This window comes from Nyctereutes procyonoides, unplaced genomic scaffold (assembly GCF_905146905.1).
Source record: "Nyctereutes procyonoides isolate TBG_1078 unplaced genomic scaffold, NYPRO_anot_genome, whole genome shotgun sequence".
Classification (NCBI taxonomy): domain Eukaryota; kingdom Metazoa; phylum Chordata; class Mammalia; order Carnivora; family Canidae; genus Nyctereutes; species Nyctereutes procyonoides.
The window spans coordinates 9,226,386-9,254,203 of record NW_026575048.1 but is presented as its reverse complement, the minus strand read 5'-3'; positions in this window follow the sequence as shown (position 1 = coordinate 9,254,203).

Below are 27,818 nucleotides of genomic sequence, written 5' to 3'. Positions count from 1 at the left end.
CATCACTCGCCATTATAAGAATGCAAATTAAAACCACAATGAGATATCACTGCGTACCTCTTACACCAGCTAAAATAAGAAATGCTGGTGAAATTGCAGAGGCACCGGACACATTGCTGGTAGGAATGTAAGACCATACAGCTACTCTGCAAAAGAGTTTGGCAGTTCCATAAGGAGCTAAACATATACCTACTACATGATCTAGCCGCCAGTCATGTTCCTAGGCCATTTATTCCAGAAAAAAAAAATGAAGGTTACAGCTTCATAAAAACCTGTACACAAACATTTATAGCAGATTTATTTGCAATTGTCCCCAAACTGAAAACAACCTAAGTGATCTTCAGTGGATAGATGGTTAAACACACTGTGGTACATCCATACCACAGAATATTAGGCAGCAATAAAAAGGGATAAATTCTCATGTGATGGTTAATTTTATGTGTTCATTTGATGAGGCTAAGAAATGCCCGGATAGCTGGTAAACATTATTTCTGAGTGTATCTGTGAGGGTGTTTCTGGAAGAGAATATAATTTGCAGTGGTCGGCTGAGTAAAGAAGGTCACCTGCCCTCACCAATGGAGGTGGGCATGATCCAGGTCACTGAGGGCTTGGCCGGAACGAAAAGGTAGAGGAAGGGTGGATATGTTCTCTGCTTTAGCTGAAGCATCCATCTTCTCCTGCCCGTGGAATCAGTGTTCCTGGTTCTTAAGTCTTTGAACTCAGACTGGGACTCATGCTCTTGACTCTCCAGGTTGTCAGACCCTCAGGTTTGGGATAACCAGAGCTATACCACCAGCTTTCTTGTACCTCTAGCTTACAGATGGCAGATCGTGGGACTTCTCAGCCTCCATAGCCATGAGAGCCAATTCTCCTTTCTATGTGTCTATGTATATCTTCTTGGTTCTGTTTCTATGGAGAACCCTGGCTAATACATCTTGATACATGTCACAGCTCAGAAGGATCACAGGAGCATTGTGCTCAATGAAAATTCAGTCTCAAAAGTTTCCTTATTTGATGATTCCATTTATAAAACATTCCTACATGATAAAATTATAGAAATAGCAAACCAATGAGGGGTCTTCAGAAGTTAGGCATGGGTGGAAGGGATGGTTGAGCGTGAATATACAGAGATAGGAAGAGGGAGGTTTTTACTGTGATCAAATAGTTCTGTATCTTGATTGCAGTGATTACAGGTGCCTGCATGTGTGATAAAGAGTCATAGAACAACACAGAAAATAACATCACATAAAATTAGCGTCAAGTGATGTTGACTTTAATCTTACACTGGTTTTTGGTTGGGGAAAGAACTGGGTATTTTCTCCACAGCTAGAGGCTCCTAAAAACACTGGATCTGCTTCTAGGTTCATCCACCAAATGACTCCGCAGCCCACATAATTGTCATTAGGGAATAGGCTCAAAGTGGCACGTTAATTTCTTGGCATGACTAACATTTCGGCAGAGGAAGAAGGACTGCTGTTTGGGTCTTATTATTGCTGGCAGGATAATACCTAGTGAGGTAAAGGCTGATTATCCCACCCACCCCTGCTCAGAAAAAAAAAAAAAAAACCTAGTAGTCTACAAGTCTTTTAAGATAACAGGGTCAGGTAATTATTTCAAAAGAGACTTTATGCTTTCTAATCTCCCCTGTCTGCTGATAAGTGTTGAGATAAATAGGAACAAGTGTAAGAGGTAGGCACAAGATAAAAGGTCTGGGTTGCCTTCTGTAGCATTCCTTTTTCTTTCTGAACTGCTACAACAAACTGCATAAAATACATTCTCTATGGAATCTAGCAGCTTTCTGGAAAAGTCTTCACTTTTCAACCAGAAATATGGAGCCCACTGACTTCTGAAAAAATCTAGCCTGCTCCTGTTTTTTTTCATCTGGCTAACAGGAAATCACTATCTCTTAGGTTAGAGAATGACTGTTTAGTCCCTGGGTAATCTGTCTTCTTATCCTGTCTGCCACATGCTTAATATATGATCTTTGACAGTTAATTTATTTAACATTTGTAAAATAGAATCAGCAGTAGTGCCTACTGCAAAAATGTTAGGAGTGTTAGAATATACTAATATATGAAAATTGGGGTCATAGGGAAAACTCAAGTTCAGTAAATGATAGTGATGATATCATTAGTAGTGTGAAACAGTCCAAAAAAAAAAAAAAGCAGTAGGCACAAGTCTTGGATTCAATTCGATTCCAGTCTGACATTGTTAGAAGATATGAGTTCAAAGACTGTAGCTAACCACTAATTACCTAAGTGTTTGCAACTGCAAAATAAGGATAGATGCGTCTACTACTCAAAGATATGAGTGCAGCAGGGGATAAAATAGAGAACTCCTAAGCCTTTAAACAGTTGTAAGGATGTCTTATGCTCTATTAAAATCACTCTCTTTAGAAAGAGGAGGATATGCCATGGGTCCAGTTTCTGTATCATTACATGTTCATATAGGATAATGCCATCCCTGTGCGGGTGCTTAGGGCATCTGCCCTGCACAATTGCTAGAAGCCCTAGACCTCCCTCTACCAGGCACTACTTTGTCAAGCAAGTTGATATATAACTGAATCAACTAAATAAAGAATGATCTAGGGGCACCTGGGTGGCTCAGTCAATTAAGCATCAAGTCTCAGGTCATTATCCTGGGGTCCTGGGATTGAGCCCTGCGTCGGGCTCCTTCATCAGAAAAGAGCCTGCTTCTCCTTCTCCCTCTACTGCTCCCCCTGCCTGTGTGTTCTCTCTCTCTCTCTCTCTTTCTGTGTCAAATAAATAAAATCTTAAAAAAAGAATGATCTAATCATATTTCGTCTTTACTAAAAATATCCATGGCCTCAAAACAAAACTACAAAATCTGTAAATACTTGGCATACATCCAGCCCTCATAATGATATGTCCAAAATTTCTTTTCCCTCACTGCTTTTCCACTCCCAGCCTTCACAGACTTCACACCTGTAAGCGACCCGCTACCACCCCAGCAGAGCCCTGGGATTTCTCTCTACTCAGCCTTCCGCATGTGGTCTGCTCTCCTTCAAATGTCTTGTTGCATCCCACATGCGTGTGCTCCTGTAAAAATCCCCCCTAATCTCCAGAATAGTGTTTAAATGCTATACTACGTCTTGTTTATTCCTGAGTCCTCTGGAGTACTTTCCTGAGGCTGCCGTAACAAATTCCCACTTCAAAGTTCAGAAATTTCTTCTCTCCCAGTCCTGGAGGTGAGGTCTGAAATCAAAGTGTCTGCAGAGCTGGGCTTCCTCCAGAGGATCTAGAGAAGGTTCCATTCCTTCCCTCACCCAGCTTCTGGAAGCTGTCAGCATGCCTTACCTCGAGGCCTGTGTTAGTCAGGCTTCTCCAGAGAAGTGAAAATGAATAGGACGGAGATATACATGGATATGGAGAGCTATACCTTCTATGTCTATGTATTTCTCTCTCTGGATCTAGCTCTAGCTCTATCCCTATATCTAGATCTACCTAACACTCTTCCTCTATCCAGAGATCTCTTTTAAAGAATTGGCACAAGAGGTTATGGAGAATGGCAAATCCAAAATCTATAGAGATAGGTGGGCAGGCTGGAGACCCAGAGAATTTCAGCTGAGTCTGAAGGCTGTTGGCCCGTAGAACTCTGCCTCCTTGGGAGAGGTCAGCCTTTTGTTCTATTCAGCGTTGAAGTGTTTAGATGAGGCCCACTCACATTTTGGAGGATTAGCTGCTTTACTTAAAGTCCACCAATTTAAATGTGCATGCCATCCAGGGGCCCTTGGGTGGTTCAGTTGGTTAAAGTCCCACCCTTGATTTCTGCTCAGGCCATGGTCTCAGGGTTGTGAGATCAAGCCCCATGGGTCTCCTTGCCCTGCAGGGGGTCTGCTTAAGATTCAGTCTCTCCCTCTGTCCATCTGTGTGCATGTATTTTCTCAATGAATGAATGAATGAATGGTTAATGCCATCCAAAACCACCCTGACGGAAATACCCAGAATAATGTTTGAAGAAATATTTAGGTACTGTGGCCCAGCCAAGTTAACATGTAAAATTAACCATCCACTGTCCCCATAGCTCCAATCTCTGCCTCCTTGATCACATTTCTCCTCTCCTTTGCCCATGTGTCTTCTCCTCTGAGTGTCTGTCTTATACATGTGAATGCATTTAGATCCCACCTGGATAAGCTTCACATTGCAAGATCCTCAACACACTTATATTTACAAGGACTCTATTTCCAAATAAGGTAACATTTACCCTTTCCCCATATAAAGTGATTTTTGCAGTGCCCAGGGATTACAAGGTAGACATATCACCTCGAGAGTCACCATTCAACCCGTTATATTCCCCAATCAAAAGTAGTGTCTCATTCTTCTAACGTTCCATACAACATGCCATATGTTACTATTTGGGGTTATAGTACTTCATACATTCAAGAGCAAGAATTCATCACCCTACTTCATGGCAGGTATTATGCCAACTGCAGGGGTAACAGACTCCCTACAAGCTCACTACCTAGGGAAAATGTATGTGTAAAGAGAAAATCCTGGTGGTGGGCATGCAGGAGGGCACGACATGATGAGCACTGGGTGTTACATGCAACTGATGAATTACTCAACTCTACCTCTGAAACTAATGATTTACTATATGTTGGCTAATTGAATTTAAATTACAAAATAAAAAATAAAGAAATAATCCTATATATATATATATATATATATATATATATATATATATATATATTGCAAATTATACCAGATATCCCTCTTTGCTCTCAAATCACCTTGACCTTACCTGAGGATAGCATTTGAAACCTTAGTTGTAATTAGCTGTTTACATGTCTATATCCCTCACTAGACTCCAAGTTCCATGTCTTTTTAAACTTCTGTGTCCCTAATGCCTAAAACAGAAGCCTCGTCTAGGGTAAATCTTCAGCGAAGCATATTGAATTAATTAAACAATCTAACAAAACCATTAAGCTCCTACTAAATGCCAGGTACTTTTCTGGATGCTACATTATACCCTATAGCAGAATACAATCATTCAGAAATCCCTATCCTAATGAAGATCTGTTAAACTCTAGTGGATGAATGAACACATGCCATGACTTAATTAACAACTAAACAATGTGCTTTGGAAAGACAAGAAAAGAAGCAACTCTCCTGATGGAGGAGATAAAAAGTAAGTGCTGAGTCTGATTCTTGAAAGAAGTTCAGAGGTGAGATGAGAGCAGAAAAAGCCCTCAGATGTACAGAATGGGTGATCATCCTTGACCGATGGGTCATAGACATCATGATCCTTAAGCAAAGAGGGTGTGTTCTGTTTTGTATACTTCCATCACTTTTATTTTTACTCCAATGTCTTGAACAGAGAATATTCTCAAACTTCAGCAACTCTCTAGACTATTGTGCTATTCCTTATGGCAGACACTAGCCCCAAATGGCTATTTAAATTTTAATTAATTAAATGAGGTTAAAACGTCAGTTCCTTAGTTGCACTAGCTGCATTTCGGCTGCTCAAGAACTACATGTGGCTGGTGGCCACTGTAATGGAGCGTACAGATAATGAATATAACCAGCCTTGCAGAAAGTTCTCCTGGGAAATACTGGTCTACAATGAAGGAATGAATTGATGACAGTGTCTTAAAACATGAGGCCTGAATGATTCCTTCATCTCATGAATCCAATTTCCTCGTTTTACATTTGGAGACAAGAAGATCCAGACAAGCAAAGCAACTGCAGATTTTTCATAGTGAGTTGGTTCTGGATGTGTGGATATCCCGTGATATTAGGATTGGAATCTTTCCTCTGTACCTCATTTATACCGAATTGTCCTTACACCTGGTTATTAGTCTAATGATTTCCAAGAGGAGAAGTTTTATTGAGAAGTATTCTTTGTAGCAAAATTCACTGGGATCTTTCTGGGCCAATGTGGATGAGGAAGCCTTGCATTCCATTTCTACTCTTTATTTACACCGTGGCCTTTGGTAGTTTGCCTCTCTACATTGAGATTGTGTCCTTATCTGCAAAACAGAAATGATGACACCAACATCATTAAGTGGTTTTGCATATTAAATACTGATTACTGCCTTACTCCGTTCTGGCTGCTGTAACAAAACATCACAGACTGGGTAGCCTATAAAAAACAGAAATTTACAGATCACACTCCTGGAGGCTGGATGTCTCCAAGGTGCCAGCGTGGTTGCCTTCAGCTGAGGACCCTCTTCCTGCTTCATAACTGGGGCTTTCTAGCTGTGTTGTCCCATGGTGGAAGGGACTAAGGATCTCTCTGGAACCTCTTTTATGAAGTACTAATCCCATCCATGAGGGCTCCACCTTCATGCTCTAAGCACTTCCCAAAGTCCCAACCTCTCAGTACCATTATCTTTGAGGGTTAGGAACCAACGCACGGGTTTTAGAGGGACACAAGCATTCACATCATGGCATTACATAGCAATGGAGAGGGAAGAGGAGGAGAAGGAGAAAGAGGAGGACATCTATTAGAAAAGCAGATACAGACATAATAATAATAAAGGCAAATACGGAGAGCTCATCATGCACCAAGCACTGAGCTAAATGATTTGGATGTTTTAATCCCTTTAATGCTTACACACAAGCTTAAGAGAAGGGTACTAATATTATCCCTGTTTCACACATGCAGCAGCTGAAACACAGAGGGACTTACCTAAGATCACCGCTGGTAAATAAAAAGGTAAAATCAAACCCAGACCATTGGCCCCAGAAAATATGCTGCTAGCCACCCTGATTCCAAATGGGAGAGGCCCTGCCTCCCTCCCGAGTGGGGCGCCTCTACAGTGTCTCCACTCAACAGGGGCCTATGAATGACTCTTTGTTGGGTGAATACCCTGGAACTTAGAAATGGATCTGGCAAAGCTGAAACCCGGAGCTCTACAGGCCTTGGGTTCCAGCCTACGGCGAAGGCTCAGACCACCTGGTTCCCTACGAGCTGCCTCTGGCTCACTCTCCAGGGCTGGGCTGCATTTTCTGTTTAGAGTCCTGCCAGTGCAGCACTGCCACTTGGTTGAGCTAAAATGCAAACAGCCACAAGTTTGGGCTCCTTTCAATCCTCCTGAGCGGGTTCCTGTTTTCAAAGCTTCATAGTTAGCCGAAACGCAAACATCCCACCTAATAATTTTAACTTTGCAAAAAGCATCTCCGGTGGAAAAGTGCCCACATCCAGTTTGCATTTGTCCATTCATGTAATAAATATTTATGGCAGGTTACATGAGCCAAGAACTGTGCACACAGAAGCATTACAGACCAGTCCCTTCTGTACCAAGCTCAGAGCCCATGGAGGACGCAGACCTGTAAACAAAGTCAAGTCAAGCCTTTTACATTTTGTGGGAAAAGCCTATATAAGGGACTAGGAGAAGAATGAAGGACAGAGGGACCCATCCTCTCTGAGGGGCCGAGAAAAATGTAGTTGGCTTCCCAATTAGTGACCTTTCAGATGAGGTCCCTACTGCTTCTCTGGAATACCTACACATGGTCACACTCAGGAAAGTTTGCCCCTGGCTTTCTGAGCTGTGTGCGATTCCCTCCCAAGTCTCTGTTTTGAGCAACATGAATGAACACTTGCATTGGTGAGGGTCTGGCTGTCTGCCCTGTTTGGCTTACCCGAAATTTTGAAGCGAATCCTGAGGGGTGGGTTATTTTTTCCAATCCCTTAATTAAACAACTGGTGAGTTCCATGAGATTCATTCATCTTTGTATCTTTTCAAGTGACTTTCACTGAAAGGGCCACTATGTTGTAGTCACCACTCTTCTTTAAATAATATTTCTACTGTGTACTCTAGCTGTTTATTTTTATAGTTCTGTGTATCTGACCTAAAGCTTTTAACCTTGTGTGTGTGCCCTGAAATGACTTTATTGCAAAAGGCTTTGGCTTAGAAATCTAAATCATAAATAATATTCCGTCATAACAGAAGGAAAAGGACTATCAGGACCGCCTGTTCCCTCCAACGTTGTAATCATAAAAGTGAAAAAGTGTGATGGGGCTCACGTAAATGAGTGGCCACAGGGTATATAGCCCAAGACACTGAAACCCTGGAAAAGAATACTTACTGTGAAGTATGTAAACTATGTCAGGAATTCCCGTCGGTGCTTTTGGATATAAATTTCAGGGGAGCGAACGCTATGAGAGAGGAGAAAAGTCAAGCTCAGAGATGTGAAGTGAGGCCCTAATGTTACGTAGTGGGCAGATCATAGGGCTGGGAGGTGAACCTGACTGGCTTATTTAGTAGCTTTTGCTTATTTCATTTTGCCACATGGCTTCATTATTAAAAGTCATTTCTTTTTTTTTAAGATTTTATTTATTCATAAGAGACACAGAGAGACGCAGGGACATAGGCAGAGGGAGAAGCAGGCCCCCTGCAGGGAGCCCGATCTCAGGACCCTGGGATCACAACCTGAGCCGAAGGCAGATGCTCAACCATTGAGCCACCCAGGTGCCCCTAAAAGTCACTTCTTATCATGAAACTGGTCAAAAGGTGTATGTCTCAGGGATTTGGATTAAAGACTGCAGAGAATCATAAACTATGAAGAGTTCATGGCCTTCATTGATAACCAGTCTGGTCACACCGTGGAATTCCCTATTCCTTGTTTTTCCTTTATGAACCCCATCTTTAGAAATATATCATCTCCTGGCTTCCGCTTCTAGCAACACTAGAAGTAACAGACCAGCATTCCCACTGTGCAAAGCTAGAAAAGCCAGATCAGAAAACCATCACCCATCTTGGAATTATTGAGGCAACCAGTATCTGAGGAGTTGAAACCAGGGAGTGAAAAGGATCTCCCTGGAGATCCCAGATTGACTGGCCATCACCAGAGCCCTCTTGTCACAGTGGGCCCACTGACGATCCAACTCTGCTGCCCATTGTGGGAGCTTCAAGCCTCCCCACCCTTTATGGCTTCATACCACCCCCAGCCTCTACTGTTCCTGTGTCATAACTCTTGCCCCAAAGAGCCCGGCGCGTCAGCATCTCCTGCTGTCAGTTCTCATCTGGAGAGCACACCCGCCACAGAGCTTCCCGTGGATGCTGGTCCCTCCCCGACCCCACCCATCCACCCCATTACCCTCTTCTATCCCTTCTTGGTGTGGGGACGGAGTCTGGTGGTGGTGTCTCTGGTCCTGTCGTTGTTGGCTTAGGCGTCATAACAAAATACTGCAGGCTGGGTGCCTTGAACAACAGATGTTTATTTTCTCACACGTCTGTGTGCTGGAAATCCATGGTCAAGATGCAAAGCAAATTTGGTTTCTGGTGAGAACCCTCTTCTTGGCTCACAGGCTGTGGCTTCTCGCTGTGTCCCCACATGGCCATTCCTGTGTTGCAAAGAAAGAAAAAGCTTCCTTGCCCTCCTTCCTCTTCTTGTAAGAACTCTAGGCCTAGCATATTAGGGCCCCACCCTTATGACCTCATCTGACCTTTCTCATCTCCTTAGAGGCCCTACCTCCCAATGCAGCTACATGGGGGGGGGGGGGTCAGGTTTCAACATATGAATTTGGAGGGACATAATCCAGTCCCTCAAAGATACAGATGGAATAAACTCATTCTTTTAGCTTCCATACCTATTTCTTTCTTTCCTTTTTTTTTTTAAGATTTTATTTATTTATTCATGATAGACACACAGAGTAAGGCAGAGACATAGGCAGAGGGAGAAATAGGGTCCCTACAGGGAGCCCAATGCTGGACTCCATCCCAGGACCCCAGAATCATGCCCTGAGCCCAAGGCAGATGCTCAACCACTGAGCCACCCAGGTGCCCCACCTCTTCCTTAAAAAAAAAAAAAAAATATATATATATATATATATATATATATATATATATATATAATAAAATTCTTTTAAAAATATTTATTTATTTATTTATTTGACAGACAGAGAGCAGGAACAGGGGAAGCAGTAGAAGGAGAGGGAGAAGCAGGCTTCCCACTTAGCAGAGAGCCAGATGTGGGGCTTGATCCCAGTACCCTGAGATCATGACCTGAGCCGAAGGCAGACACTTAACCATCTGAGCCACCCAGGCACCCGTCTTACTTCCTTCTTAATAATGTTTTTCTAAGCTAGTTCCAGCATTTTTACCTTATTTGATCTAGTGCCTAAATACAAAGACGAAAATTTCAGAGTCACCAGATTTCACTCCACTTAAGAAGTGAGGAAGAATGGTTACAGGGGAAAAAAAAAAAAAAGAAAAATGTGTTTCAGATTGTTAATTACTTTCATTCATTTCCCCCAATTTTATTTTTGGGTAATTTGCTAAAGCAGATGTTCAGCATAAGATAGCTAATCACATCCAGCAGATAAGTTTCAAACCAAAAGTGATAAAAATTGATGATAGTAGTAGTATTTAATATTTATCATTATTGAGGCCCTGCCAGGGATTAGGTATCTGCGCTATGTTCTTTGTTTCTGTTACCTTTCAGTCTCAAAGCAACTTTGAAAAGTAGATGCTTGTTTTCCCATCTTGCAAACTGTAGATGAAGAACCTCGGGTTCAACATTGAGTGATGTGCCCTAATTCCCACAGCAGATAAATAGCTGACCACCATGATTGGAACTGTCTTTGTTTGATTCACAAACTCATAAGCTTCCCATATAAGGAAACCTCCGGAAGCTGGTACAATAATTTCTGGGCTTTATAAGATACCAAAAATGGCTTGCAAACCTCTCTGTCAGTATCTAACAAATGCCTGTGAGGCCTAGAAACCTATCATAGGAAACTCTGGTCATATTCAGCCCCTTTATACAAAGAAGGAAACCAAGATCCGGAGAGCAGGGCTGCATTAGGACTTTCTTGGACTTAGACACTTTGGCCTTCACGGGCTTCTTCATCTGTAAGAAATGATTAGAAGCTATTACTTTACGCTATCTAGTTATCAAAACAAATATTACATATTACAACATTTCCTTTGACCTGAAAGTTCTTGGTTTGTTTTTTTTCTTTTTTCCTTCTGATTTTTTAAAAAGAAATCAAAACATTTTGTAGCTCTGCACTGTGCTTCTTATGCCCAGGGGATAATTTGGTCCTGCCGGAGCAGTTAAGCAATTTTTTTATTCCTTTCTAGGTTCCCTAAACCTATATGTTTTATAAGATGAGATAGTATATATATATCATATGTATTATATGTATCATAATATATGATTATTTTGTATAATTATAATATCATATACTTTATATTCTTTATAAAAGGATACAGAATCTAATTATTATATTATCATATATTTAATGAGATTTATCATAAAGAATTAGTTCACACGATTATGGAGGCTGAGAAATCCCACAATCTGCCCTCTGCCAGCTGGAGAGCCAGGAGAGCTGGTGGCCTGAGAGCAGGAAAGCCAATGGTACAGATTCAAGTCCAGGGGGGAAGGCCCAAGAACCAGCCACACTTAGGGAAGGAAGAGATGAACGTCACAGCTCAGGAGTCCAGCAGAAAGCAATTTCAACCTTTGTCAATCCTCTAGTTTAGGCCCTAGGGGGATTAAATGCTACCCACTGGCACGGGGAGTGGGGGAAGTCAACTGCTTTACTCGGACCACCAATTAAGTGCTTATATTCTCCTGAAACAGCCTCCCAAACACACCCAGAAACAATATTTAACCAGCTCTCTGGGTGTCCCATCACCTAGTCAGGTCGGCGTATGAAATTAGTCATCCCAAGAACTGTTCCTCTTCCATACTGTAGACGCCATCAAAGCTTAACACATCATGCAAGACATACTGTTTATATTTTATTTTATCTTTTAATATTTCATATTCTCTCTGTCTTTGTTTATATTCTTTTGCATGTAGATGTTAAAGTGCCAAAAACAAATAGAATATGATATTATAATTATACAATATAATCATATATTATGATACATATAATACATGTGATATATATATATATATATATATATACTATCTCATCTTTTAAAATATATAGGTTTAGGGAACCTAGAAAGGAATAAAAAAATTGCTTAACTGCTCAGGCAGGACCAAATTATCCCCTGGGCATAAGAAGCACAGTGCAGAGCCCTGTGGATCTGAATGGCTTCATGGAACAAAGAAAGGAAATATATACCCAGAGGAGGAAGGCAAGGCTTGGAGCAGCAGCAGAGCCAAGATCCACGTGGTTGCTGCAAGTGTGACTGGGTCTGTGTAACCCGTCTTCGCATTACTCTTAAATCCTTTCTCTTTAAGACAGAGTTAATTAGAACCATCTGCTAGTCACCCTTGGTTAGCTGAGGCTAATCCCTGTTTACTGTAAATGTGTAAGGAGACCTAAGGGTGGAGGGTGGCTGGTGAAAAAAAAAAAAAGTCAACATAAAATGCTTCGCAGAGACCCAAGGAAGCCTTATAATCACTGATGTCCTTCCTGGAAGTGAACCGTCATCGTTCTTAATCCCGCTAATGCCAGGGGTGTTGATTCATACAAATGGCTGCCACATGTTCTCCAACATTGAGGTGGTATTTCTGTTGTGGATATGTTACCGGGAAGTCCAGACGGTTCTGTCTGCAAGTCCAGAAACCCCCTCTGTGAGGGAACAGGCCCCTGGACCTCCCTGTACCTGCAGAGGGAGCCGCGCTGGCCTGGGCAGGGAAGGCGAGCCTAGCTGGGGCTGCCCGCCTGCATTTACAGCAGGAACACCCCTCCTTGTGCCCTATTCAGTGCTAGGCACACATGTCACCTCAATGTGTTATTCCACCCTTTCATTCCTTGCTGCACATGTGTGGGGTCCTTTTTCACCAGGGATGACCTAAAACAAATGTCCAGTCAAAATCCAACATGCAACAAACAGATTCCAAATCACACATGGCCTCAACTGCTTTTGCAGCTGTCTCGGTAAAATTCTTCCCCACTGACACCAAAAGCTTCCTTCTGTCCCCAACCTGTTTAACATTAAATCCTCTCTTCTAGCTCAAATAACCCTGCAGACTGTGATCCTCCTGTCACCCTGCTTACCCCCATCCTCTCCTTAATCCTCCTTTCTTCTATGGAAAAGCTCAGGGTGAGTTCAGTTTTTCAAAAGTCCTGTTGTTTCTCTTGGACCCTCACGCTCACCTCCCTTGTCAATGAAAACCTCACTGTGTAAGGAACATAAAACAGCAGAGGGACATCTGATTCAATGAAAAGAAAGACTTTGATTAGAAGCCAAGATGGGGTTCACCTGCTGTCCTTTCCACTTGCCATCTCTGTGACTTCGGGCAAAGTCCTGAAGTCGTGCAGCATACGACGTCTATCACCATATACCCTGTCTCTGAGTCATGGTCCCACATCCATGAAATGTGGGTGATATTACCTTTCTCACGTGATTATGGAGAACAAACATCAAATGTGAGAGTGAATTGGTGATAGGCAAAGGATGCCATTAACATCACTGCCAATTTTGTTACCCACGTTCACAGAAACTGCAATGAGATAGGTAGCTTGTTTTTGTTTTATGTTTCCTAAAGACATGAATGCATCACATAGCGCAAAAATGCAGAGACATCATCCATCCAATGTCCTTATTATTTGTCCTGAACTAGGTGGCTTAGTGGAGAAATGTAATGACTTTCTGAGTCACTTGGTTCAATTTTCTTGCAATTAATTGATTCAGCAGGTCTAATCTTAATATCTCTATTGCCCAGGACTTAGTTCAGATTATAAGAGGTCGACTTTATTTGAATGCGGGGCAGCCGTCATACCCTCCCACTGGGCTAAAGCTTGTGAAGCTAGTGGGCAGGTGTAGGAGGAGTCGTTCCCTAAACAAACTCTGCAAAACTGGCTGCTCCGCAACATATTTTTAAGGTTCCAACTGACATGAAGAACTCTCAGTCCCTGATGACAAACTATGAGAAGTCGTATGTGATATCTCAATGGAATGTTGAATGTTAGATTCTGAGAAGCGTGGAGAAGGCCATCCAGATGCAGCACCTTTTGGGGGGCTGCTCTGTCACTGAGCCCATAGCCAGGGCTCCGATGTCAGAACAGGCTCAGCTTCTGCCTCTGAGCTTCCCCATGAGCACTTTTCAAGTCGCTTGTAGTTAGGACAAATCAATATGCTTCTCCCTTCCTTCATTTCCAGGAGGCCTCTCCATCTGCTTTGCAAATGCAAAGAGTTTAGTTTTCCTAGTGGGCTCACCCTTCATTTGTCCTGACACGTCTCTTTGTATCAAAAACTCAGTATGGTGTGTTTTGGACTTACGCTCTTCTCTCTGCCACAGCAGCCCTGGGAGCAGCTTAGCACATTGCCTACGCGATGTGAAAGGGACGTAAAAATGTTAGCTATCAGGATTCAACATTGTCAGGTGCCCTGAGAGAGCAAGGAGAAGCCACGATGCCTTCAATGAAAGCCTGGCTTCGAAAGTCACACACAGTCACCTCCACAAAACGTTGTTGGTCAGACAACCAGCTTTGACTCAGTGTGTGAGGAGATGACACAGAGTGTCACTACCAGGAGGTGAGGGTCATTGGAAACGGGCTGCTACATGTATCGTCAGCACACATTTTTAAATTGGCATCTAAAACATTTTTCATGAGTTCAAATAGTTGTGACGGTTATCCTTATGTATTATGTATTATCCAGATACACATTTATGTTAGCATATATTGTGGAAATATAAATAAACATGTATTTGTATATTTTAAAAATATATATTTTATTTTTAAGTAATCTCTACACCCAGCATGGGACTCAAACTCACAACCCAGAGATCAAGAGTCGCACACTCTCCCAACTGAGCCAGCCAGGTGCCCCGGCGGAAATATAAATATATTTTAATGGAAACTTTGGATCTGTTGATTTCTCTCACTCCATATATGCAGGATGTCCATACCAATGGAAAAGAAACTTGGCCTCATTTTAAAACTTCAATTTAACATGGTCTGTCAAAATATACTTCCCAAATCTCACTCCAACAAAAAGAAAGAGAGATACCGGGAGAGGGAGAGAGGGAGACAGCCACGCGGCCTTCCTGTGAGTTTGTCACCTAGACTCAGGAAGGCGTTGGCATTTCTTAATGGGTGTGCTCGTTGCTCTGCACTGACTTGGCGCTCCCCTCAGAGAGATGCATTTTCAAATTATGCCTCTTCTTAAGTCTGGACCATTTCTACACTTTGAGACAAGGCACTACCAAACGGTTCCAAATGGGCATATCTTAGTTGCAGGAGGACAGTTATGGAAGGCAGGTGGGAGAGGAGATGGGAAAGGCCCCAGAAGGCCCTTAAGCAGATCAGCTTTAGGCACCGTACATGTTGAGGCTGTGGATGTGAACCCTGGCTGGAAGCTGCCTAGCCTAGGAAGGGGTCAGTGGCACACGACCCCCAGTTTGAATCAGCACAGTTTCCCATCCCACAGTGCTGTTTTGAGTACGGTGTAGACGCCATGTAGGATGGGCTCTTTGAGGGCCCCTCAGAGAGTGCAAGGGCTTCTTTGCCATGGGCTTGCACGTTCTTCATGGCAGGAACCAAATATTCGGTGCCTTTATGACTGTAGTGCTGGCTCAGAGCAGACCGTTACAGGGAGCCGGGTGGCACGATGCTGCCACTCCTTCTCCATCCTCCCACACACCCACAGCCAACATCACTGATTGATTGTGACACGGTTTTCAACAGGGCTGACGTGTGGCCTCACAATCCTTTGCAACACAACCTCAAGAGGCTCTCTCAATCTATCCTATTTAGCACTCTGAGTTTCTCCAAGTGAGTGGCACCAACCCACCCACCCCCCACACCTACACCCCCCACCAGAAGCCACACAGCGCACCCTCAGACTCCAAGTGCACCCTGTCTGCCTTCCTGGGAAACCGTCCACCTCCAAAAATATTGCCTTGAGACTACTCTGACTTTGTGACTTGCTCGGGCCAGTAGAATGGAGGGAAAGTGATCATGTGACTTTAATTAGCACTTAGAGAAACTCCCAGAAGGGAGCACCCTCCTCCTCTGTAACAGGAAGTAGGTTGGGGAAGTGCTTGGTGTTTTTGTGTGTGTGTGTGTGTGTTGTGTGTGTGTGTGTGTGTGTGTGTGCTCTGAGTTTCCTTCAGGCATCCATCAGGCTCTTTAAGGAAGGAAGCAACGTATCAGTTGGTAGCAAACATGACGAAGTAGAGAGGAGGAGGCCAGACATGACCGCCTATTGGTGGACTCCTATTTATCAACTGGTTTATCAGCTGGCAAAATGGGCTTTCTGTTTCAAGCCTGGTTTGTCCATCCTCCTCCCCGTCTCCAGCACAGATGAGAGTGTGGCCGGGATGTTGCTTCAGCAGGAGTCGTTTTTATCCTGAGATGCTGGGGATCTCAGAGAGATTCAGCAGAACCACCCCCACTCCCAACATTGGTTGCTAGACTCTTGAGGACGTCAACATGGCATTGTTGACTATACTTGTTACTAAATCATAATTGTCAGCTTTCATGTGCCCTATATGTTATAGGCTTGCTACACAGCAGGTTATTATTACAAATTAGGTAAGATTGACATCGGGAGTTCTGATTCCCTTATATTCTCTATGGAAGTGAAAACTCCCAACATCACTTTCACTTATCAATGGGATTGTTATGAGCCTTGATACCTGTCATGATACCAGGCCAGGTCTCCTGTCAATATTGCTCAATTTGTCGGGAGCCCTCACACGGCCTAGTGTGGAGCACAGGGTAGATGTGAAATGAATAGTTGTCCAATGAATGAACACATTACCGAGATTAGGGCGGAGCTAGAATAGAACACAGTATTGGGGCTGACAGTGAATCATGCAAGTGGCGCTTCTTGCCAGCAATGTCCCAGTCATCAACAGAAGACATATCCAAGCAGTGACATGACTCCTGTGACCTGGTCCTTCTAGAAATATCAGCTAGGCCATTTCCTCAAGTCACATGGTAGGCCCTGGGATTGGACTCCTTTCACATCCTTAGGAATGCAGGCTCTTGTCTTCCCAGGGACCCTCAAATACACACCCCATTGCTCATGTCCTCTGGGGAGCGGCTATGGGAACCTAGGGCCTTACAGGAAGGAAGAAGGTTCAGGGAAGGCCAGGACCCACAGTTATTTTAAGCCTGAGTTCTCTCAGTTCAAACAGGGGTCATACTACTTTCTTGAAGGCAGAGGAGCCTCAAAACTGGCATAGGTTTAATCAAAAGAATACCAGCTTGGGTTTGGCAAAGGTGGCCTTCCTTCTACTGCTGTCATTTATGTCCTAGAGCTAGTCCCTTCCCATCTCACAGCCTGGGCCTGTCAATCTTTAAAACCCATCTATTCAGAGACTGTGGAGAACCTCCTACTTGCCAGAGGCAGTTCTAGATGCTGAAGATAAGGTTATTAAAAAAAAGTCCCTATTTTCATAAAACCTTTAGTGGCAGGAGATAAGCTATAATCAAATAAAAATAAAGTATGGCAGGTGATGGCATAGGGGGAGAAATGATAAGCAGCAGAGCAGCAGAGTAGAAAAAATAGTTAAGGGGAAGGCTTGCTGTTTTATATGCGTATGAGCTGGTGGAAGGAGGTCAAGGAAGGTGCTGGGAATGGCAATGCACACCCACCCCCAAAGTCCCCCACTCCTGTGAGGGACTGCAAGGGGGAGATACCCGGCAGGAGGGAGCTGGGAGGATGTCCAGAGGAAGTGCATTCCGGGAGTGCAAAGGCTCCCAAGGCCTGAGCAGAGCTGTGTGTCCCTCCCAGGAACAGAAAGCAAGTCATTGAGGCTGGAGAGGAATCCACCAGGAGTGGAGCCCCTGTGGGTCACAGCCAGGACTTGGCATTTCCTTCTGACTGGGGCGGAAAGAAAGCCATGGGAGGCTTGGACGGTGCATTCAGAACGGAGGGCTAAGAGAACAATTAAGACAAGGAGTCAGATTCTGCATATTTGACAGGATGTGCTCATTGACTTAATACAGAGTTTGAGAGAAAGAACATAGTTAACTTGAACTGCAAGATTTTGGATCTGAGCAATTGGGAAAAGAAGTCTGAGATTTGCTGGAACACTTGAGATTTTTAAAAGAAAAAAAAAAGCCACTTACAAACATGAGTGCAGTTTGGAGCCTGTTACTTTAAGATGCCTCGTAGAAATCCAGAAGGTCCGAGTGCAGAGTGGGGTGTCTGGGTCAGGAGACCAGGAGAGAATCCCAGGTCATGCTGTCTTTCGGAGGTAGGCTATCTCCCCTGAACCACAGAACACCGAAAATGATTTAAATGGCTGTTTTTCTCAGTTCTCCCAATGATTATTCGAGAATACAATGTCCAGTGTGTAGGAGATTAATTCATTATATGTAATGTGTGCTTTACAGCGGTGGTCCCCAAAGTGTCACCCCGTGCACGGTGGCATTGTCACCTGGGAACGTGATAAAAATGCTGACTCTCAGGCAGCCTGGGTGGTTCAGTGGTTTAGCGCCGCCTTCAGCCCAGGGCCTGATCCTGGAGACCTGGGATCGAGTCCCACGTCGGGCTCCCTGTGTGGAGCCTGCTTGTGTCTCTGCCTCTCTCTCTCTCTCTCTCTCTCTCTCTCTGTGTGTCTCTCATGAATGAATGAATGAATGAATGAATAAATAAATAAATAAATCTAAAAACGAAAAATGCTGACTCTCAGAACACCACCCATCCCAGACTCACAGCATTAGAAACTAGGGGTAAGGAGCACTCGTTGGAACACTATCTAGTGCTTAGTACACACTCAGCAAACAAGTCTCTATTTATCTAATCTATACATTTCACACGACGTGGCTGATTCGCTCACTTACATGCTGTTTCACGGTCCACCCATAGTGCAGCACGTACCTGTACCCCATTTCTCTTTCTTTCTGAGTAATATTCCATTGCAGGGATATCTACATTTTAGTATCCACTCACTCATTGACGGGCACTTGGTCGCTTCCCATTCCTTGGCTGTTGCAAGTACATGCTGTTGCAAGTGAACATTCACGCACACGTCTTAAACAGGCACATGCTTTCATTTTTCTTGGGGAAACACCTAGAAATGGAATTGCCGATTATATGGGGCTGCCGTAGTTAACCATTTAAGGAGCTGCCAACCTGTTTCCCAAAGTGACTGTACCCTTTTACATTTCCGCTAGTGATGTAGAAGGGCTCCGCTCTCTCCACATCCTCACCAAGACCTGTAATTACCCAAATTCTTGATATTTATGTTTAACACGCTAATTTTCAGCACGCCTTCTTCTCCAATAAGCACGGTTAAGGAAATAAGTTTTCCCTTTAAGTGCTGATTTGGCTACATGGTCACATTTTCTTTTTTCATGTTGTATTCTGTTCCTGCTTAATTAAAAATATTTTTGAACTTCCCTTATTATTTTCTTTTGACTCAGTACTATCTAGATGTATATGTCTCTTTTTTTTAAGATTTTTATTTATTTTAGAGTGAGAAAAAGAGAGAGAGTGCACACAAGCAGGGGGAGGGGCAGAGGGAGAAGCAGACTCCCCACTGACCCTGAGATCATGACCTGAGACAAATTCAGACACAACCTAATGAGCCACCCAAGCACCTAGTTGGATTTCTTAATTTCCAAATTTATTGTGGAAAGAGAACATACTTTCTGTGATTTAATATCAAACTTTATTGAGGCTTAAATCTTACTGCCCAGTATTAACACGCATGCTCCAAAAGGATGTCCAATAAGCAATTATTAAAAATAGCGTTTGATATGTGGGCATAAGGACACATTTTTCAATCATGTTCCTCAAACAGTGTATAAACATGCTGCATGATTACTGATTTTTGCTTCCTTTTTCCTACAGTTTCCTGCCAGTTACAATCTCTAGGTGTGATGGTTGGTTCGCATATTTCACATGCGATTGTGGCAGTTTTGTTTCACATAATTTGAGGTAATATTTTAGGTGCATTTTAAATAAGAAATGATTAGGGATTTTTAAAAAAATATTTTATCATTATGAAGTGACCATTACATCTAGTAAGGCTTCTTTTTGCCTGAAAAACATTTGAATGTCATATAGATATACCAGCTTTCTTTCCATGACTATTTACATAATATTTTTCTGTCCTTTCTGTGGATCTTTATTGATGTCAAAAATACTTGTGAAGTACATGTATTCTGATAGTCCTTCCTTCTGAACCAGTATTTAATCCATTTATACTTGGACTTATATCTAATATTATTATTGTAATTTTAAGAATTTTGTCCACTAGCCTATGTGTTCTTTTTCTCCTACCTACCTCAGGATCTTTTTAATTATTATGTTTCCCTCTATTATAAAGTTCATGTTACTGAACAATTACCAGCTGACACAATTCAAACTAGCTTCATGTGATACAAATTTAATTTTAAAGGGACTATTTAAGGGGACCTGGGTGGCCCAGTGGTTGGGCATCTATCTGCCTTTGGCTCAGGGCATGATCCTGGGGTCCTGGGATCGAGTCCCATGTCAGGGTCCCTGCATGGGACCTGCTTCTCCCTCCGCCTGTGTCTCTCTCTCTCTATGTCTCTCATGAATAAATAAATAAAATCTTTAAAAAGTGGGGGGCGGGGTGTGTATACTAATTTAAAATGCAGTGGGAAGGATTAAGGAAACCTAAAAGGCTAGTAAGGAAGGGGCTCTATTTCAAACCCTACCCCTAAAGGAATGAGAGAAGAGAGGAGTTACAAGAATCTACAGATGGAGAAGTCCGAGAGAGAGGGCTGCCTGATGGAAACGGAGATCTTGACTCAGGGAAGCAGCCAGCCCACTGCAACCAGACAGCCAGGCAGTGGAGGAAATAAAAATCCCAGCCCCACACCCACCTTCAGCCTCTCATCCTCCATCCCCCTCTGCTTCCCTCTGGTTCTCCCCTTTGGTGGGATCCAATCAGAAGACAGAAGGCAAGGGTGCCCATTGATGCAGCCCCAACAGATCCCAGGCACCAAGGAGGACAGAGAGGGGTTGAGAATGGCCTTGGAGTAGCAAAGGGAAGCTGTCTGAGAAGAGTTCTGCTCTGTTCCTATTCTTTGATTGGAATTGCTTTTGAACTTAAAACAGGTGGACTGCTCTTACCTTCATCTAAAACTAATTTCTGCTGGTCTCCTGGGTAATGCAAGGTTCTTAAAATATGTCAACTACACTTACTGCTCTTAAAGCTTATAAATTATTAGGAACTAAGCCTAGGGGCTCAGTCGTTTAAAGATTTTATTTATTTATTCACAAGAGACACGCAGAGAGAGGCAGAGACATAGGCAGAGGGAGAAGCAGGCTTCCTGCTGGGACCCTGATGTGGGACTCGATCCCAAAACCCCGGGATCATGACCTGGGCCCAAGGCAGATGCTCAACCACTGAGCCACCCAGGTGCCCGGGCTCAGTCACTTAAGCGTCTGCCTTCAGCTCAGGGTGTGATCCCAGGGTCCCTGGATCCAGCCCCATGTTGGGCTCCTTGCTCAGTGGGGAGCCTGCTTCTCCCTCTGCCTCTCCCCTTTGCTCCTGCTAGTTCCCTTCCTCTTCTCTTGTTTTCTCTCTATCTCAAATGAATACAATCTTTGAAAAAAAAAAACCTTATAAATTATTATACATATTGTATTTCTACCTTTCTTACCCAAGCAAGCATTAGTGTTATAGCAATGTTCATTTAGGTTCAGGACTTTTCTTGTTCTTCCTTTTTGCAGCTCAGCTCATCGGTTTAGTAACAAGTCGCTGGAAATAAATGCTTGAGAATTTCTATTGCTGAGGAACTGGCTGTAAACTTTTTAAATATGCATTTCCCTGAAATTGTTGTTTTCACCTTTATTCTTGAAATCTATTTTCACTGATTTTTTATTTTGGTTTCATGTTTGTTTTTGTTTTTGTGCTTCACCCCGATGTGTCTGGGTGAGGATTTCTTTTTCTTTTATTTAAGACCTGCTTGGCTTCTATCTGTATGTGGATGCTTCTCATAGGTTCTGGAAAATGCTCAATTTCTCTTCCAGGGGTGTTTCTTCTCCATTCTCTCTCCTCCTGTGGAATGCTAATCAAACACATATTAAGCTTCCTAGAGTATGTTTCTTTTCTTTCTTCCTCATTTTGTGTATTTTTTAATCTTTGTTTCATGCTCTAAAACTTCTGATTTTTCAATTCATTTTTTTCTTGCTATAGCAAACCCGCATTTGATTTTTAAGTTATGGTTATTGTATTTTTCACATCAAGGTTTTCTAATTGATCCTTCTTCTAGGTATTTCCAGGCTTATCTGTTACCTTTTTAAATGATCATAGTTGCTACTGTTTCCTGTCTTGTATGTCTGATATTTGATGTCTTTGCCGCTATTTTTCTATTGTGTACAACATACAACACACCCACGCAGTTTTGCCTTCTAAACAAGTACCTTTAATTGATTCCTAATTTTCAGCAACAGGGCGGGTGGGTGGGGGGGAACTAGCTGCAAACAAATCTTCTGCCTACCTCTGATCCAGATTTATCTAGCACAGTAGCTCCTCGAAGTTAACCAAAAATTATACTGGCTAAGTGTCAAGAAAGGCAACAGTTGAAATGAATGGATCCTCGTACATAAATTATTAAAGAGACAAAAAGCCATCTTCAAGGAAATAAACTCAAGTGGTAATCCTAAACTGAAAATTATTTTAATAGCAAGTAACAATGCATTTTAAAGGGGATTAATATTCACCAAACGTCCAACATGTGTTCATTGCTTTGGAAACCAAATGAAGTTATTCATCTGTCCTAGGGTAGGGAATCTCTCCAGTGCATGAATAACAATAGTAAGGGTCAAATCATTTAGATCATTTACCCAGGGTTACACAGTGGGAGATCTGAGTTTAGAACCCAGATCTAAAAGCAAAGTTTCCTGTGGACTGTTCCAAAATTAAAGCCATGAGCCCAAGGAGGAGAGGTAGGATAAGGTGACGCTAAAATTATGAATCACTTAAACCAGAATGGAGAGATTGGACAAAAAAGTATGTTGCATAATTTAGGCAATTTCCTTGTTTGGGAAACTCTTCACTTTGTCTCCAAGGAAAATGTAGTTCCTTTGCCTCTGGCTGACTGCAGCAAGCCTCAGCAAGCTCCTGCGGCCTTCCACTCTCCCCTCACATCGGGATTGGAAGAAAGCTATAACACCAAGAAGCTCTAAGAATGAGAAGACATAAAACATTTTGACATATTGCTCACTTGCTCCCTCCTAAAGATTCATATTTCAAAATGAACCATATAGCTCTCTGACCCTTTGAGCCACTTCATACTAAATTTTATAAACATGCAATTTCAGAATTGTAAAATACTAGGCATGATGCTTCCCTATTTTATTGAAATAGAAGCAGACCCCAGGAGATTTAATCACTTGCGTAAGGTCACACAGATGGTTAGCAATATTTTGGGACCCCCCCCTTTGCTTGTTTGTCTCCCTAAACATGTGTTTCTTTGTTGAGAATCGTGCATATTCAGCACAAAAGCAAAACATTCTTGCTTCTGTATTTTTGAATCCTTCACTTTATTTTTCAATCTTTCGGAAATTATATAGATTTTCAGCTGACCCTCCAGGCAAAGGAAATTTCATACCTGGGGCCAGGTGATTCCTATGGTCTGTTTCCACTGAACGTCAGGACTTAGTACTAAAAGCATAGTGTGTCATTCTCTGGCTTCATTTTTCCCTCTAAATCTTTATGAAAACTTGGCTTCTGTTTCCTTCTTTTAAAATGGATGTTGTCTGAATTATTTGATTTCCAAGGATCCTTACTCTCTCTATGATTACATGAGTTTGATTTTCTTTTTTTTTTTTAAGATTTCTATTTATTTATCCATGAGAGACAGAGAGACACACACACAGAGAGAAAGAGAGAGAGAGAGAGAGAGAGAGAGAGAGAGAGAGAGGCAGAGACAGGCAGAGGGAGAAGCAGGCTCCATGCAGGGAGCCCAATGCAGGACTCCATCCCCGGACTCCAGGATCCCGCCCTGGGCCCAAGGCAGGCACCAAACCGCTGAGCCACCCAGGGATCCCCTGATTTTAATTTCAAATAATATATGTGGGACTATATATTTTTCACCAGGCTTTGTGATAAGCAAAGATAAAACAAAAACTCATTATGTTCCTTTCCTGCCCTGGAGGAACTTGAATTCAAGAGAGGAAGGCAGACCTGAACACATAATTTTCACATAATAAATGCAATATAATAAAAAGATACAGTTTGCCTATATTGTCTCCTTTGAGCATTCTATCTACGATTTAAAAAAAAAAAAATCAACTCCAGACTACTTCCTTAGAAAGCTCATCGGAGGGCCGAGCATCCTGTTTCAACATATACCAGTCATAAAATGAAAAGTCTATCTTTAAACTCACTTCTTTCAATGGGCTAAGTCTTGCCAGCTGGGTGCAGGGCGTGGATTTCAGATTGTAACAGGATGTTGCGAGTACTTTGTACACAATGCCTTTAAGATCTCAGTGGAATGATGGCGCCCCATTGAGAAACTTCTGTCAACCTTGCAGCTGCTCGGTGGCCAACCCCTCCACCCGCACCTCACAGTTAATCCAGACTAAATGCTTACAGAAATGGCTTGTCTGGAAAGGGTGAGCTCATGCCCCAATGACTGAAATGACTTCCAGGCAGTTCCCAACCCCCACAAACACAAGCCCTGTTTTGGAGGCGATTGTGCAAGACCTATCATCACACCTTGGCTGGAGCTGGCAGTGGGAACCTGCCTTAGACTTGTGTGTTTATAATTCACCTCAAAGTAGGAACCAGTACAGAAACATTCCATAAGTAGAATAAATCCTTGCTATCAGCTGGCCCATCCTCTTCTATTTACAATGGGGAAATCAAGGCCCTGGGATAAGTTGTGACTTCTAAAGGGACACAGCAACAGCGTGGCAGGACAAGCTAAAACTAGAGCTCTTATTGTCTGGTTCAAATTTCAGCACTCTTGCCAAAACTCTATAGCTTCAGCTTCAAGAATGACTTCTACCCTTGGATTTCCCTGGAATACACTACCTATCATCTATCTATTTATCCTTTTTTTAGGCAGCTATTAGCTCAAGGTCTTCTCAGCTCCTCCTTTTCTTGCTTCTCAGCTTTTATCTGCAACGCACCATTACTGACCCTTTCTTCTATTATGGGTTTTCTCATCTATTTTATTTTTAAGAATATTGCATTAAAATCTCACTCATGATCATTGAGGTTGTTTTGGTGCCTCCTTAAATGTTGTGCCCAAGTTATGTCCCAGCCCCACTTTTAGGTTCCAGAGCCTTTTTGGTAAAGTAACAGGGGACATTTGGAGATCTGCTCAACTAGGGCACAGAAGTCTAAGATGAACAGTTCATGAGAAAGGCTCAGAAAGTTTCAAAGGCGAGACAAGAGATGCTCAGGAGGCTGGTCTTCTCAGGGACCACAAATACAGAGAAAGAGGCCATGAAGATGAGCTTTTCCCAGAGCAAGGCCAGCTATCAGGAAATCACCCACAGTGGCTTTTAAACCAGCTCCTACAGAACTCCTTGGATGGGGGCAGCCCCCAAAAGTTTCACCCAAGTTCGGTAGGATGGAGCTCACATGTAAGAAACTGGGGGTGCCCTTCACCAGCTGTACTTTCTAAACAATGGCTCTGAAGCATATCAAGTAGCTCTGGCAATCTTTGGCCTCAATGCTTATGATGCTAAGCCAGAATCTAGAATTTGGTGTGCTGGAAACTGGCCAGCCACAGTTAGGCATCTGTGCAGGGGTGGCTGGGCAGGTGTGCTGCCATGGTAGTCATTCGATTGACCGACCGTTGCCTGAGCTGGAATGCAGGCACAGACCCACTCCAGCCTTCACCTATTCCCAGCCTGGGTGGGGTCTTTTAACAATCTGACCAATTGTCTTTTTCTACTAATGGATGCAAACTTCCTGAAGGCTTTTTCCAGTCACTATTTCCAGCTCAGAGCTGAGTGGATGCTCAATATGTGGGACCCATAGGAGTCCCACAGGAAATAAATGAGTTTAAACAGATGGGCCAACTTTTTCAGGAAAAGAACAAAGAGTCAATATTTTAGTTCTGAAGGCCATGGGCTATCTCTCACAGCTGCCCAGTTTTGCCCCTGCAGTGCTCAGAGACGCTGGTAAACGAACGGGTGTGGCTGTGTTAACGACAGTTTATTTATGGTCATTGAGATGTGAACTGCATAAAATGTTAATGTTTCATAAGATATTATTATTTTTAGACTGCTCCAACTATTTAAAAATGTAAAAAAAAAAATTCTTAGCACTTGGGCTGCTTTGCCAATCCCAACAAACCTTGTGTGTTCCACTCCCATCAAAAGCTCTTGTATTTCAGCCTGAGTTCAAGCCCAATGCCAGCCTTCCCAGAAAAAAAAAAAAAAGGCAGCTTAATAAAACAAGTATCCCAAGAAAAGTTCAATAATTATGATGTAAAGGGTCATATTAGTAAAGGAATGATAAATGTCAGGATCCAGAGACTAGGAAGAGAGATATGCAGGCAGTTTTGTTGGGTGATTAGGTTATTTTGTTGCGGCATTTTCTGTTTGGTGGAGTCAATGCTTAACTCTGGCTCGTGTGTTTGTTTGCTCGATTGTTTGCTTTTAAGATTTATTTATTTATTTATTTATCATATAGAGGATGAGTGGGCAGAGGCAGAGACAGAGGGAGAGGGAAACTCAAGCAGACTCCATGCCGAGCGTAGAGACGGTTGTGGGACTCAATCTCATGACCCTGAGATCACGACCTGAGCTGAAACCAAGAGTTGACCATTAACGGGCTGAGCCACCCAGCTGCCCCCTGTTTGTTTTTATTATTGCTGTTGTTTGCGTGTTTGGTTTTGGTTTTTGCAAGGACGACTTGTCAGAGCTAAGGGGTTTCGTTAATTCGATGTGTTTCTCTAGCGATTAATAGAATAATCGATCCCACATGGTTTTATAGTATGTTAAGTATATTATTCTCCCGTATCACCCTTACAACGAATTCCACGGAGTCAACAGAACCATGATTGTTAGCAGCATAGCTAAGTTACAGATGAAGACTGGAGAGGCATAAGTGCTCGATCAACCTCCCACGGCTCGCACGCACAGGGCAGGTGGTCGAGGCCTAGCTCAGCAACTCACTTGGTACCGCTGGGTACTCCCTAGCACACCCCTCCTTTCGTGGCAATGGCATAGAATAGGCACCATGAGAGATCCAGAGGTGAGGAGGTTTTGAGGCAGGAGAGAGAAAAACAAACGATTACTGAGCATAGTAAAAGGTACACTAGCCAGCAGAGGTAGCAGCCCTGGTGACTGCACTTGCAGGGGGTCTCTCCCTGTGGGAAGGCAAGTGGAGCCCTACTCCATGGATATCTGGGGGTACTCATGTGATAAACACCACACTATGGACGGTCAGAGGGACAGAATTTCTGGAACGTTTCAATCCCTCCATATCCCTACAAACTACATAGACCGAAAAATAAGAGGTAATGCTTAGCCCTAAGGAGCAAATACCTCATTGTGCACTAACACAGTCGAAGGGAAGCATCTCCAAAGGCAGCCGGACATGGGTATGTCCTGTCCTTCAGGGGCTTGTGCGCCCAACAGAACCAACAGTGCAGAGCTGCCATGATAAAAGCTGCACACATTTATTTTTTCTTCCCCCCAGGCCCCCTGATCCTATGTAGTGAAGAAGCTGAAGACATAACTGTCCTGACTCACACTGGCCTAGAGGAGGATTATTCACTTATGCCTTCCATTTGACTCCACAACTCCTAATTGGTATGAACTAACATCGTGTCACATTAAATATTTATTGTGCCAGCACATCTGTGTCTCTGGAAAGCAAGCAAGGGAACCCAAAGTTAGAATTCTTGTCATGCCATTCAGAGGCTGTGCCTTGAAAGCCCTGTTCTGTCAGGATCTGGAGCCTGAATCTGAGGATGAGAGCTCGATCTTTCAACCAAAGTCTTCTTGACTGACTAGAGCATTTGCTGAGGTGAGCCAGGAT